The sequence below is a fragment of the Acinonyx jubatus genome, chromosome B2, assembly GCF_027475565.1.
Source record: "Acinonyx jubatus isolate Ajub_Pintada_27869175 chromosome B2, VMU_Ajub_asm_v1.0, whole genome shotgun sequence".
Lineage (NCBI taxonomy): Eukaryota > Metazoa > Chordata > Mammalia > Carnivora > Felidae > Acinonyx > Acinonyx jubatus.
Window position 1 is genome coordinate 14579582 of NC_069385.1, and position 14439 is coordinate 14594020.

Sequence of the window (14439 nt, forward strand, 5' to 3'; positions counted from 1 at the left end):
AATTACAGCAGAAAGATAAGCGCTATAACGAAGAGTACAATGATCACAGTAGTTGTTTTCATGGAGATGTCTAAGAACTCTGTGGGAAAGTATGAACATAATTTTACCAAGAGGAGAGAGTAAGAAGGCAGAAAGGATGATATAAACAGAGAAGAATCATCACAATTCACACAGGGGATATCGTGGGTGTGACTATAGGAAAGAATTATATGAAAGTTTTCAGGAGATGTAGATAAGTTAAAATTTAAAGAGTCTTTATTAGTTTTAGCTTTATTTATTTATTTTTTTATTATTATTTTAATTATTATTATTATTTTTGCGAGAGAGAGAGGGCGCAAGTGAGTGAGGGGGCAGAGAGAGAGGAGAAGCAGGGCTCCTGTTCACCCAGTGTGGGGCTCCAGCTCATGAACCATAGATATGATGTGAGCCTAAGCCCTATACTTAATGACTGAGCCACACAAGCACCCTTAGCTTCATTAGTTTAGACCAGTTCCTCTAGCACTGAGGAAGCTTGGAAGTAAAAGTCAAAGTGCCAGAATGCACTTAACTGCCCTAAACCCCGTTCAGACCTGGTTTCCTCAATCTTTGATTAAATCAGCCATTAACTCTTGCATTCACCCCAATTGTCATTAGACTGTGATTCTTAATGGAGCAGTACTCATCTTTCCAAGGTTTGTCATAGATTTCTGAATAGTTCTAGGAACATCTGGGGAAAAAATAACATTAAATTTACTCCATATTAATTTTTGTTGCTTCTGCTCATTTTCTTAATTTTGATAGATTTACATTAAGTATAAGTTTACTGGAAGTTAGAATATAGACACTCTAAAGGAGAATAATAGAATGCCATAGAAAATTTAGAGATTTCACTGAGCAAATGTGAAGACTCATCTCTATAATATTCTTGCTATGCTTTATTCCCATATAAGTTACTATTATTGAGTAAATAAAATATCCATTTTTGCTGAAGAAAAGAGAAAGGACTCACATTTTAATAGTTACTTTTACTTTTTGATATTTTTTGGCAAAATTTAAAAATAGAAAATTAAAAAACAATCTGATATTGGAAAATCTATAATACAGTGAAAGTACACTGAAATACTTCTAAATTCTTATAAAAACAGAGTGGGATTCTTCCATTATTATATGTATTTTTAAATACACATTTTGTGTTGATATGGCCTGTCTGACTCAATAAATATTAATTTCAAAAATGGATATTTTATTTAATTTTTTTTAAAAAAATTGATAAATTTCTATAAAGAGTCACATGGAGCACATTTGCCCTAAAACAACAAACCCAGTGAGTGGAACAGATGAGTTGGGGTTTGTTGAAACTGCCTTCTGTGTAAGACGCGGAGCTCGCTCCATTTCGGGGCAGGGATGTAGTCTGAGACTTCCTTTCATTGTTTCATGTTTAATCACCTAGATTTTTTCCTCCTAAGTTTTCACTTTTGCAGATGGTCAGAACCCGGTCAAAACTCTGAAGAAAACTTGATTTCTAGCAGTTTATGACCTAAGCGTATATATATATATTTTTTTCTGTTAACAGCTTATTGGTAGCATGAGTTCTTATCTGTGCATGTAATTTGCTTGGTAAGGATTTGTACTTTTCCTTGGCAGAGTTCCGTATAACTGAGTGTCTATGTCTATGGGATTTTTGAGTCCCGTGGCTTGTAATGCCAAAACAGGCAGTTTGATCTTTGTCTTTACAACAACGTGAGGTCTGCTTTTCTACTGTTCATTATTTCACAAGTTGGGTCTTTAGATCTATCTGCATTCTCCAGGAGTCATAGAATACACTGGAAGTTTGTTCTTCGGTAGGCTAGGCATGGGACTTACTTCCCCCATTCAGGTCTGCTCAGGTCACCTCCTTATCAGGCATTCATTAGCCACCTTGCTTCTTTTGCTTCAAACGTCCCCACTCTAACCACTGTCTCCCGCATCCTCATTTCCTTCAGAACACTTATCACTCCCTGATTCTCTGCTATACATTCTTTTGCTTTTTTTTTGGTCTCTTCCAGCAGAAGTTGAGCTCCATGGGAACAGGAACTTTATTGATTTGCTCATCTCTGTTTCTCCTGTGGCTAATAGAGTGTTCTTAATAACAGTTATTGATGTTACTAAATAACACAACAGGCTCTTAATAATAGGCTTTTAATAAATATTTATCCAATAAAGGAAAGAATTCCAAGGAATCTGAAGATGAAAGTATTTTAGACATTCCAAGTCAGGTTAATAAAAAATGTCATTTGCACTTAAAAGCAAAAGTTAACAACCTCTATTAATAAGCATTTCAATATTTTAAAAATTTGACATGCAACTTGATACAGAATCAAATGACACAAAGGACACTGTCACACTTAAGAGAAGATATTGTATTTGACTTTAAACTTTCATTTTTAGCTTCATCTTTTAAAATAATGCTGTGTTTTATCTTCCCTGTATTAAATTGATCCAAGCAATTTTGTTAAATGGAGAAAAGTGTCAGAACATACAAGAACTACCCACAAAAAATGAATATTTAAATCTAGTTGAAAAACATCAAGTTTTGAAAAAGTCACTTGGAGGATAAGTTAAAACGTAAACATGCTATTTTGGGAGGAGAAAACTAGGCACCTCTGAGAATTCCTCATGAAAATCCTGTGCTGAGGATCAGAAAACATCACATTGGAAATTTACATTATTTAGGTGTATTAGCAGTAACCTACATGCTTAGAGAAACAAACTTGCTAAAGGAACAGGCTTTAAACCAAGAATGCCCAGAGATAGTTGTAAGAAACAAGGGCTTACAAAACATAAGGAGACAAACATCAAAAAGCCCATCTCCACAAAGATGCCCACACCCTGGTCCCTGATGGAATGTTACATCATGTGGCAATGTAAGTAAGGGAGATTATCTTGGATTAATTGAGTGGGCCTGATGCAGTCACATAAGATCTTAAAACCAACTTGTTCTGCCCGGAGTCGGAGAAATGTGGTGGAAGAGACACAACATGAGAGATGCAACCAAGACTAAGTCAGAGAGACCCCAGTTTGAGCAAGATTAACATGCCTTTGTTGCCTCTGAGATGTGGGGACCATGTCCGAGGACCAGTGGAGGCTTCTAGAAGCCAAGGGTAGCCCTTGGCCAGCTGAAAGCCAGCAAGGAAATGGGGAACTCAGTCCTATGCAACTGCAAGGAACTGAATTTAGCAGTCAATGACCTGTACGAGCTCAGAGAAGGTTCTCCCCCAGAGCCTCAAACAAGGGAAGTAGCCCTGCTAAGGTTTTGGTTTCAGTTGGATGAGGTCTGGGACAGAGAAATTAGCTAAACCACACGGTGGCTGGACTTCCAGCCCACGGAAGTAGATTATTTCCAAAGGAATGAACTCCTCTGAAACATGACCTGTAATGGTAACAGTGAAAACCAGGAGAAATAATATCTTCAATGTGCTGAGATAAAAAAATCACCTGTCTACTTAGGCATCTGAGTACTAATGAACCTATCCTTTATTCATTTATGTTTTCAAGTTTAATTATTTATTTTGAGAGGGAGAGCATGTGCACCAGAGAGTGTGTGCACGGGGGAAGGGCAGATAGAAAATTCCAAGCAGGCTCCACATTCTCAGTATGAACTCATGAACCATGAGACCATGACCTGAGCCGAGATCAGGAGTCAGACACTTAACTGACTGAGCCACCCAGGTGCCCCATTTAATGAGTCTATGTTTTAAAGATAAAAGTGAAATATACTTTTAGGAAAATAAAAATTGAACGATTTTGTTATCCTAAATTAATTACTATAGAATTTTGTTCAGAAAGAAGGAAAATTATTCTTGATAGAAAATTTGATGAAACCCCCAAACCCTGATAAATATGCAAATAAATTCAAATGTTTATGAGAATTATAATAATAAATTCTAAATTGTTAGAGTAAAAAAAAAAAAATCAAAACAGGACTAAAAGCCTATAGGAGAATACAGATTATAAGTAAAAGGTTCAAAAGAGCAAAAGCATTCAAGTGTCTTAATTCTTCACTGATAGGATAAAGATATTGATGATAAATTATAGTCTGAAGAAAATAATGGAACTTCCTTAACCTGAAATATAGTATGCATTAAAAGCATTCAGCAGATATTGGGGCGCCTGGGTGGCTCAGTCGGTAAAGCGTCCAACTTCAGCACAGGTCAAGATCTCCCAGTCCGTGGGTTCGAGCCCCACGTTGGGCTCTGGGCTGATGGTTCAGAGCCTGGAGCCTGCTTCTGATTCTGTGTCTCCCTCTCTCTCTGCCCCTCCCCCGTTCATGCTGTCTCTCTCTGTCTCAAAAATAAACATTAAAAAAAAATTTTTTTAAAGCATTCAGCAGATATCATAATCATCAAAGAAATATTAAATATTCCCTCTGTAATTTTTTGTAAATATTTCCTCTAGAAACAAGACAAATTTGACCACCATAACTATTTCTAGTCAACATCAGACTGAACAATCTTGGTAGTACAATAATAAAAATAAATAAGTATATAATATAAAAGGATTAGAAAGATAAAAATAAAAGGATAATTTGTCGTAGATTATATGATTGTCTACATTACCACAAAATAAAATGTATAAAAGAAAGAAGTCATTATTAGCAACAAAATAAACAAAAAAGAAAAATACAACAAAAATGTGCAAGATTTATATGGAAAATGATTATATTTTATTGAAGGACGTGAAAGAAAACTTGTTTTTTAATATTTTTTTGTTTTGAGACAGAGGGAGAGAGCAAGCGAGCATGAACGGTGGAGGGGCAGAGAGAGAGAATTCTAAGCAGGCTCTGGCTCTGTGCTGTCAGTCCAGAGCCCGATGCAGGGCTTGATCCCATGAACCATGAGATCATGACCTGAGCCGAAATCAAGAGTCAGTTGGTCAACTGACTGAGCCACCAGGCGCCCCCATGAAAGAACACTTTGTATAATATGTTCATAGATGGGAACATTCAGTACTGAAAAGATACCAGTTCTCCTCAACCTACAAATTTCTTTTAATTCCTTAAAAAAAAAAAAATATTACCATCTTTCTTCAAGAAATTTGGCAAGTTGATTCTAAAATATATACGGAGGATCAAAGGGCCCAAAATGGCCAAGGCACTTAAGAAAGAAAGCTAGGTTAGGGGACTTATAGATATCGTGACTTATTATACTGCTATGGTATTCAGTACAGTGTGGTTTTGATTCAGGGGTAGAGGAGCAGATCAGAGATGCAGAACAGAGAATCCAGAAATGGATCCAGGATAAATGGAACCTTGGTACACACCAGACCAACAATTGGTAGAACCTAAATCTGTGTAGAAAGATGATCTGTTCAAAAACCACATGGTTGTACAACTGAGTATCCAAGGTGGGGGGTGAGGGGGGTGGGAGTGGGGGGGAAATGGATCCGCAATTTGTGCCTTACAAAAATAAGAGTTCCAGATAGGTACCTTTAGAAATCAAAATAAGGAAGAAGCTGATAACGAAAACACACCAAAAACACAGACCTAAAAGAAAAGATTGAATAAGCTGACGATATTAGAATGAAGAACTGGTGTCCCTCAAGGGACTTCAGAAAGAAAAGTATAATACAAGCCACAAACTGGTATAGAAATTTAATTGACTTCGTATATTGATTTTACATCCAGCAAACTTTTGTCAGGCTCGTATTATTTCTAATAACTAGTCAATAGATTCTTCGGAATTTTGCATATAGACAATTACTCCATCTGCAAATAACTATAGTTTTATTTTGATGTTTCCAAAGACACTGTAGTATATAATGAAATGTCATATGTCAGGTGCAAGATGTGATAACTCACCCTTTATTTTGGAAGCCATAGGTGACTGTGTGGGAGAATTGAGTCAATTCCTACCATAATAATTCCTACCCACTGTGGCATTACATACAGGTTGCATCCTCAGAGGTCCTTGACTGTGCTTTACTTGGTAGACTTTGGGCCTAAAACTAAGTCAAGTCTGGAAACTAGAGGAGGGATCATGATTTTTCAGTGACAGATATCAACCAAGAGCTTTTACTATTAAACTATAAGAAGCAATGAGAGCAGTAATTTTATAGAACAAAACACCAAAATACCAAAAATCAGCAGTTTCCTTATATATCATAAATAACCAATGAAAATGTAGTAGAATGCAGTCATCTTCATGAAAAAAAAAAACCTATAAAAGAACACACTAGGATATAATAAGAAGCATTGTACAATAGCTATCTTAAAGAAATTATAAAATTGAGTTTGTTCAATTATTTTTTTTGAAGAAAAAATAAATACTGGAAATAAACATCATGCTCTTGGAATAGGAAGACCATATAATATAAAGATATCAGTTATTTCTAATATTCTATGCAATACCGAAGATTGATGTACAATATCTATTTTGAAATATCTTATTAATAAGATTTACTTTATTGGATTTGATTAGCTGGTCCTAAAATTTTTGTGGAAGTGTAAATGTGCAAGAGGTATAAATGAATATATATTTAGACAAATAAGGACTCATGTCATAGATATATATCCATAGTTCACTGCAGCAATGGTCATGATCACAAAATGCAATATTTTTGTGGAAAAGCTTTGAATTAGCAAAAAAGTTGGTAACAGCCTAAAAGTCCTTAATAAGATCAATTAAACATTTTCATACTATGGACTACTATGCATTTACTTACCAAATTTAGATAAATGTATGTGAAATGAAATAAAACAATCTCTAAGAGATATAATTAGAGAAAAAAATCAAGCTGCAAAACAAGGGTAGTAATATTTCATTTTGGTTAACAAAACAGGGCTAGATATAAATACGTATAATATATATGTAATTTACCTAACATGCATAGAAGAAAGAATCACATGTTGGCAATGGTTAAGCTTTGGAGAGAAATGGATACAGAGCAGGACATAAACAGGACTTTTACTTTGCTCTATATTTAACATTTTTACAAATAGATTTTAATGTGCCAATTGCATAATTATCTTCAAAAGGAAACTGTGATGTATTAGTTAAGAAGTTTTAATTGCTTGTTGTCTCTCCAATAAATATTCTCTTCTTACCTCAGAAAAAGAATTTTTAACTCTCACCTAGTGACCCCGCTAAATCCTACTAACCAGGTGTGCGCAGGCAATTAAGGGCTGACCAATTAGATGCGAAGGGAAGTGAAAAGAGCCGCTTCCGGCCCCTGCCTTAGAGTCAGGTGTAAATGTCATCTCTCTCTCTCTCCATTTTCCTTTCTTCTTGCTGGAAAGCAGATGATGTGCAAGTTGCTGGAGCAGCGAACTTGGATCAGGAGATGAAAACCACAATCAAGAATGGTAGAACCAGGGGCCGAGCCTCCAATGCAGCTCAGTTCATGATCTTGGGGTTTGTGAGTTCGAGCCCCACATGGGGCTCGCTGCTGTCAGCTCCCAGACCACTTTGGACCCTGTGTCTCCCTCTCCCTCTGCCCCTCTCCTGCTTCTGCTATCAAAAAAATAAATAAATAAACTTTTTTAAAATATTAAAACAAAAAAAAAGCTTGCCGTTTGTGACATGGATGCATCTTGAGGGCCTTATGCTAACTGAAATAAGTCAGACAGAGGAAGACAAATTCTGCATGATCTCACTTATATGTGGAAAGAAAGAAAGAAAGAAAGAAAGAAAGAAAGAAAGAAAGAAAGAAAGAAAGAAAGAAAGAAGGAAGGAAGGAAAGAGAAAGAAATTAAGAGAAGAAAGAAAGAAGGAAAGAAAGAAAGAAAGAAAGAAAGAAAGAAAGAAAGAAAGAAAGAAAAAGAAAGAAAGAAACCAAGCTCTAGATACAGAGAACAGATCGGTGGTTAAAGTCATGGGGATATAATATATAGTATGGTGACTATAGCTAGTAATACCATATTGCTTATTTGAAAGTTGCTAAGAAAGATTTTAAAAGTTCGCATCACACACACACAAATTTGTAACTATGCATGGTGACAGATGTTAGCTAGACTTATTGTGGTGATCATTCTGCAATATGTACAAATACTGAATCATTATTTTGTACACTTGACACTAATATGAAGTTGTGTGTCAATTATATCTCAATTAAAAAAAAAAAAAGAATGGTAGAGTCCCCAAAAAGGCCCCAAGTCCCTGATAATTGTAGCTACCATAAATCGCCTACTAGCATTTTTCCTTTGCAACGTATTCAAATCTATTTATGCCTGTAACATTCAGAACCAACCCAAATGTGCCTGAGCAATTCAGTACTTTGGAGAAGTCGGTGACGTTTTGCTGATTTTATGTCACTCATGAGAATAATTCCCTTTGGTTGATACAACTATAGTTTAGAGTAAGGGTCCTAAAACTTCAACATTTTAATAAGAAAATTAATTTAGCATGGCATGGCTTGTTGTTATTGCAATAATCCAGGGTCCTAAAATGATCAGTGTTAATTCTTGAGTATCTATCGCCCTGTCCCCGAACCTCTCACCCACCAAATCGTTCATTCAAAAACCCATTCTAAAATCTATTAGGGTTTTTGGCAAATATTTATCATAAATTTCAGGCACCAATTTTGTTCCTTTTAAAATTAAAAGCCTTCCCTATTCTCCATGATTTTCTAAACCCACATTTGATAAATTAATATTCAAACTCCCATTACACTAGCATCCAAATTGCCCAAACCAGGAGATTTTACTTATTTAAAAGTATATGTTAATTTACAATCTTTTTAGTGACCAATGACTTCAATTCTTTCTTTGCAATTCTTGGTTCCTTCTTTCAATCTAAATACCGTCATCCCTCACTGAAAAGAAAGAAGTAATGTCATTTTTCATTTTGATCTTCGGGCTCTAATCATAATTTTAAAAACCATGTGTATGGCTGATGGTAATACATTTGCAAATTTCATTTTGTGCTTTTTACATTCCTACATGTATATATATTATGTTCCCATATAGTCTTTTTTGTCTTGCACATTTCTCTCAAAATACATATTCAGATCCACTTGTACCACAAATGATTTTTCCTACCACTTTTTTCACATATTGCCTTTTTCTTGACTCAGCTGCAGCTCTATAAAACCATTTCTCATCTATTTCTGAATTCCACTGCAATTTTAGTCGTGTAAAATTCTATAATTTATTAGTTTCTAAATGCCTCCTGATATTTAGTTTTTCCCCTTTGATCATGATGCATGGTATTTACGTCCCTCATATTTTAAAATCTTATACCATCTCTGTGGACAAAACATAGGTACTTAATAACTGTTACATTTACCTAGAGTACTCAATGACCGATATATGACTTATTAATTAACTATTTTAATCATTAGATGTCAGTTAACCTAGTAAAATCAATATTAGTATTTTACTATTATGCATTATCATAGACATAACAATATATTTCATGCATATTTAATAATGCATGATAAATGTTGATGATTTTTATGTGTATTGATTATTTCCTTATTGACTATTTGAAGGCTTCTGAGCGAGATATTAAAGCAAACTGTGAAAATGTCTTGAATTGATAATAAACTCATCAAATATAATTTTATTTCATAATTTACTGTATATGCTCATACTTCCATAAATGGAATCTATCAGCTAAGAATTGCTAATTTTTTAAAATTTTTTTATCTAAAAAAATTTTCTTTTAATGTTTATCTTTGAAAAAGAGACAGTTTGAGGAGGGAGGAGCAGAGAGAGAGGGAGAACAGAATTGAAAGCAGGCTCCAGGCTCAGAGCTGTCAGCACAAAGCCCGATGTGGGACTCAAGCTCAGGGACCCCGAGATCGTGACGTGAACCGATGTCGGACATTAAACTGAGCCATCCAGGCGCCCTGAAGAATTGCTTGTCTGACTTGTTTATATGACCTGTTTCTCTAGGTAATTGCACACTTGTCACAGAGTAAGAACCAATAAAATAATGGTTGGCCTGATCATTCTAGGAATGTCCTTGTATTTTATTGCTTTTTGAGGGGGGAGGGGAAGGGATGGAGTCCTTAGGTACAGAGGATTGTGTTGGCCATACTCTTCCATTTCAACACTCTTTCATCATCTGTCTGTGCCTCCTAACTTTGGTGTTTATTTGCACTTCTGTTATTTGTTATTTATTTATTTACTCCTGTCATACTCCTTCACCACTCTCCTATTTCCCTCCCCCTGATGACAACTGTTCCAGTGTGTTACCCAGTCATCATTTATTTAGACGTATCCTGGTAAAACACACAGTATTTAAATACATATATTTTTAATAAAAAGGGTTGTGCTGTAGACCTCATTCTATTTCTTTTGTTTTCGCATATAACACATTTTTTAAGTCCTATCCATTTTGCTGTGTGAACACCTGGTCTGTTGTCAGCAGTATATGCATTATAGTGCTCTGTGGGGAGTTACCCCTTTTTACTTATTCATAAGAAACACATTTTAAAGGTCTCTCTCATAGACACACACTAGGTCACATTTACAGTCATTTGTTTTTTGATTAGTATTATTATTATTACTTTAATTAATTAATTAATTATTTTGAAAGAGACAGAGACAACGTGGGGGGGGGACAGAGAGAGAGAGAGAGAGAGAGAGAGAGAGAGAGAGAGAGAGAGAATCCCAAGCAGGCTCCTCGCTGTCAATGCAGAACCCAATGCGGGGCTTGAACCCACGAACCTCCAGATTATGACTTGAGCTGAAACAAAAAGTTGGACACTTACAACTGACTGAGCCACCCAGGTGCCCCTAATTACTTACCATTTTGAATTGAATTTTATTAAGTCCAAGTTCCTAGAACCCAAATGTGTTTCTGTTATTTTCTTAATTGGGTTGCATTCATAGTTGTTTATTTCCTCATGTATACATTAATTTTGTGTGTGTGAGTTTATATTTGGCAGAAGATAATCTATGGGAATCTTGAGAGGTGGGATTAAGGGTGCTTTCTTCTAGAACATATTTGGGATTTTTTTTGTTTGTTTTGGGAGTTTTGTTTGGTTGCTTTGCTGGTCAGTGGGGACACTTTCAGCCTGGGACCACTAGAATTATCATAGTGTGAGGTTTCCCTTGAGGTACTATACATTTCAATCCCATACATACATGAGGGCAGTCAGTGATTACAAATGCTCCGAAGAAACAACTATGTCTCTTGAAATGTGAGAGCTTTGGCAAGGCAGACATTTTTCCTCCTAACTCTCTTTGCCCAAGGGCAGATTTCTTTTATATCTAATACTTTCACTAAAATGTAATCCTTTTAAGAGTTGTAGTTTTAAGCAAAGGTTTCAGGCTTATCTCCTCCTGCAAAGTGGGCCCTAGGCCTAGTTTTCTTTTCTCTGTCCTCAGATTCCAAATCCCAAACTGGGAATTCCTGGTTTCAGCATCCGTTCCCAGACAACCCTACCTTTAGAGTTTTGCCTCCTTCTCCAGTCACAATTCCATGATGTTTGTCATGTTTGTGGTTGCTGCTTGTTTTTGTTTTTGCCTTTGGACATGGCTCTTACTTTCCAGAGAGCTCGGAGACTCATTTAAAAATATCGATTTTATTTTTATCCTAAGAGAAATGTCTATCGATTTGGAGAAGTAAGGGAGTGCAAACAGTGTGTGTGAGGAGAGATGAACATAATTTCACTTCAAAAAACTTCTTTGTAGAATGGAAAACAGATTGAGGGGGGAAGCTGAGAAAAACAGGTAAATGAAGAGGCTATCTCACCAATCTAGGAAGAGTATTATGGTAGCTTATTCTAAAGTACTGGAAATAGGGCTGTAAAAAGCACTAAATTCAAAAGCTGTTGGGAGATAAAAATGGAAAATTGGGTGGGGTTAAACAGGTTTCCTGGCACATGTAAGTGACAGGGAAACAGGAATGAAGGTAGATTAGTGGGAAGGATCAGGGTTCAATTCTGGGTAAATTGACTTTGAGATGTCTCTGAGATATTCAAGTAGAGATTTCAGTTAGGCAACTGGGTACAGGGCCTGGGTTTCTGAAGAGAAGTTGGTGGTGGACATAATCACGTATGAGCCTTTTTCGTTTTGTGTTTCCGTTGGTCGTTGAAGGGATGGATGTTGATGAGTTCATCTTTTGAAGCATACAGAGGGAAAAAAGACGAGATTAGGATCAAAATTTAAGAAGCTTTAGTGTTTAACACCTAGGTAAATGAAGATGAGGCTAAAAGAGAGGACAAAATTGGTGGCAAAAGAGAGAAAACCAGAAGGGTATACTGTTCTGAAAGCTAAGAAGAAAGTGTATTTTCAAAAAAAAGGGATCTCAGTATAGTAAGGGTGTTATTTCTGTCTAAATTGAGGTGTAAGTTTACCAAAGGTTTTTGGTAAACAACCTTTGGTTTGCTTGAGAGAGAGAGGGGGAGAGAGGGAGAGAGAGAAACAGAGCATGTACATGCAAGCAGAGAAGAGGGCAGAGGAAGAGAGAGAAAGAATCTCAAGTAGCCTCCAAGCTCAGTATAGAGCCTGACATGGGGCTCATCCCACGACCCTGGGATCATGACCTGAGCCAAAACCAGGAGTCAGATGCCCAACCTGATGAGGTTCTTGAGCAAATACCTAAGAAAGAATTCTTGAGACATCTTTGGTGCAAAAAGGTGATTTTATTAAAGCACAAGGACAGAACCCGTGGACAGAAAGAGTTGAACTGGGGTTGTGAGGAGTGACTGATTATATATTTTTAAGTTTATGGAGGGAGGAGGATAGAGATAAAGTAAGTTTCTAAGGAATTTGGAAGCAAGGCTTTCAGGACCTTGAAGGACTAGCTGCTGCTAAGATAAGATTACTTTAATCTTTAATAAAACAAAACATTAAGGCAGTAAGGCAGCCGTGAGTTCCTTGAGGAAGGTCACGTTCTGCATGTTTTAAATGTCTATCAGTGGACTGCAGGCTGTAAGGAGATTTAATTTCAGCTACATTTTTCTTGCCTTTGTTTCCTTCATCAAACTGTGCCACCGAGGCACCCACGAGCCTACATTTGTGACAAAATTGCAAAGAAATAGGCACACACACACACACACACACACACCCCTGAATGCATGTAAAACTGGAGAAATCTACATAAAATCAATGGATGTATCAATGTCATTATCCTGGTTGTGATGCCGTATTATAGTTTTGCCAGATGTTCCACTGGAAAATACCAGATAAAGTGTACAGGAGATTCGTCTAAGGGAATGAATAGGAAAGAAGACACAGAAGGAGGTCTCTAGGAATGGAGTCTCTCTGCCTCGACAAACTTCAGAGACTATTGGAACATGAAAACGCCTAGTTTGCATAAACGTACAAGAGAAGTGGGAATGACAACACGGGGAGATTAATGATAAGTAAGTACATGTGCAGCACACTGCCCACTTTGCCCCGTAAGGGTTAAATTGTAGTGTAGGGCTAACCTGTAGCCTTAAGAAATATCAGCTAGGTTTTAACACTGTAGATTAAGAGATAACAGCCTTGTCCTATCAATCAAGGGAACAAAAGTTCAAGGAAAATCAACTGGATTAGTGTTTGATTGGATTGGGGCAAGGGCATGTCTGAACTGTTTCCACCCCCATCTGGGCACTATTTCTTTGTTCTGTTCCCAGGTGATGTGGTCGGCTCTAAAAACTCTGTACCCCGGCTGTTCGAGACTGCACTCTGGTCAAGAGTGTCAGTCGTGATCGGTTGGCCTTGCCTCTCATTGCAATAAACTTTGCTGTGACTGTCACTGGTGCCTGTAGCATTCTGTTTCAGGAGTTGTGTGGATGCAAGATAACCACTTCCTGTTTGGTGCTGCCCCATTGGAATTGTTTTCGGCTCAAATAAACTCTTACAATTTTTAATTCTTTGTATTTTAGAGAGAGAGAGAAAATAAGTGTGAGCGGGAGGGAAAGGGGCAGAGGGAGAGAGAGAATTCCAAGCAGGCTCTACGCTGTCAGCACAGAGCCTACATGGGGCTCGATCCCATGATCCTGAGATCCTGACCTGAACTGAAATCAAGAGTCAGCCATTTAACCGACTGAGCTACCCAAGCACCCTTAAACCCTTATGCTTTAAAAAAAATTTTTTTAATGTTTATTTTGGGGATACAGAGAGACAGAGTGGGGGAGGGGCAGAGAGAGGGGGAGACACAGAATCTGAGGCAGGCTCCAGGCTCTGAGCGGTGGCACAAAGCCTCACGTGAGGCCTGAACTCACAAAGTGCAGGGTCATGACCTGGGCCGAAGTCAGACACTCAACTGACTGAGCCATCCACGCGCCCCAAACACTTGTACTTTTTAATATGCCTTAGTTTGTGTGTGTATGAGGGTTTTGTTTTGGGGTTTGTTGTTTTTAGCAAATTTAAGAAGGAAAGAGCAAATGTCAAGGAGGGCTGAAGATGGGGGGGGGGTGAAGTGTGGTGCATTAGTGATAAAGGCACTGCACACTGGAGACTTTTCTTCTCAGCAAATCACCTCCCGCAAATCACTGCCCCTCCTGCCCGCATGCAGGTTTTCACCTGGCCGCAAAGCACTCCAT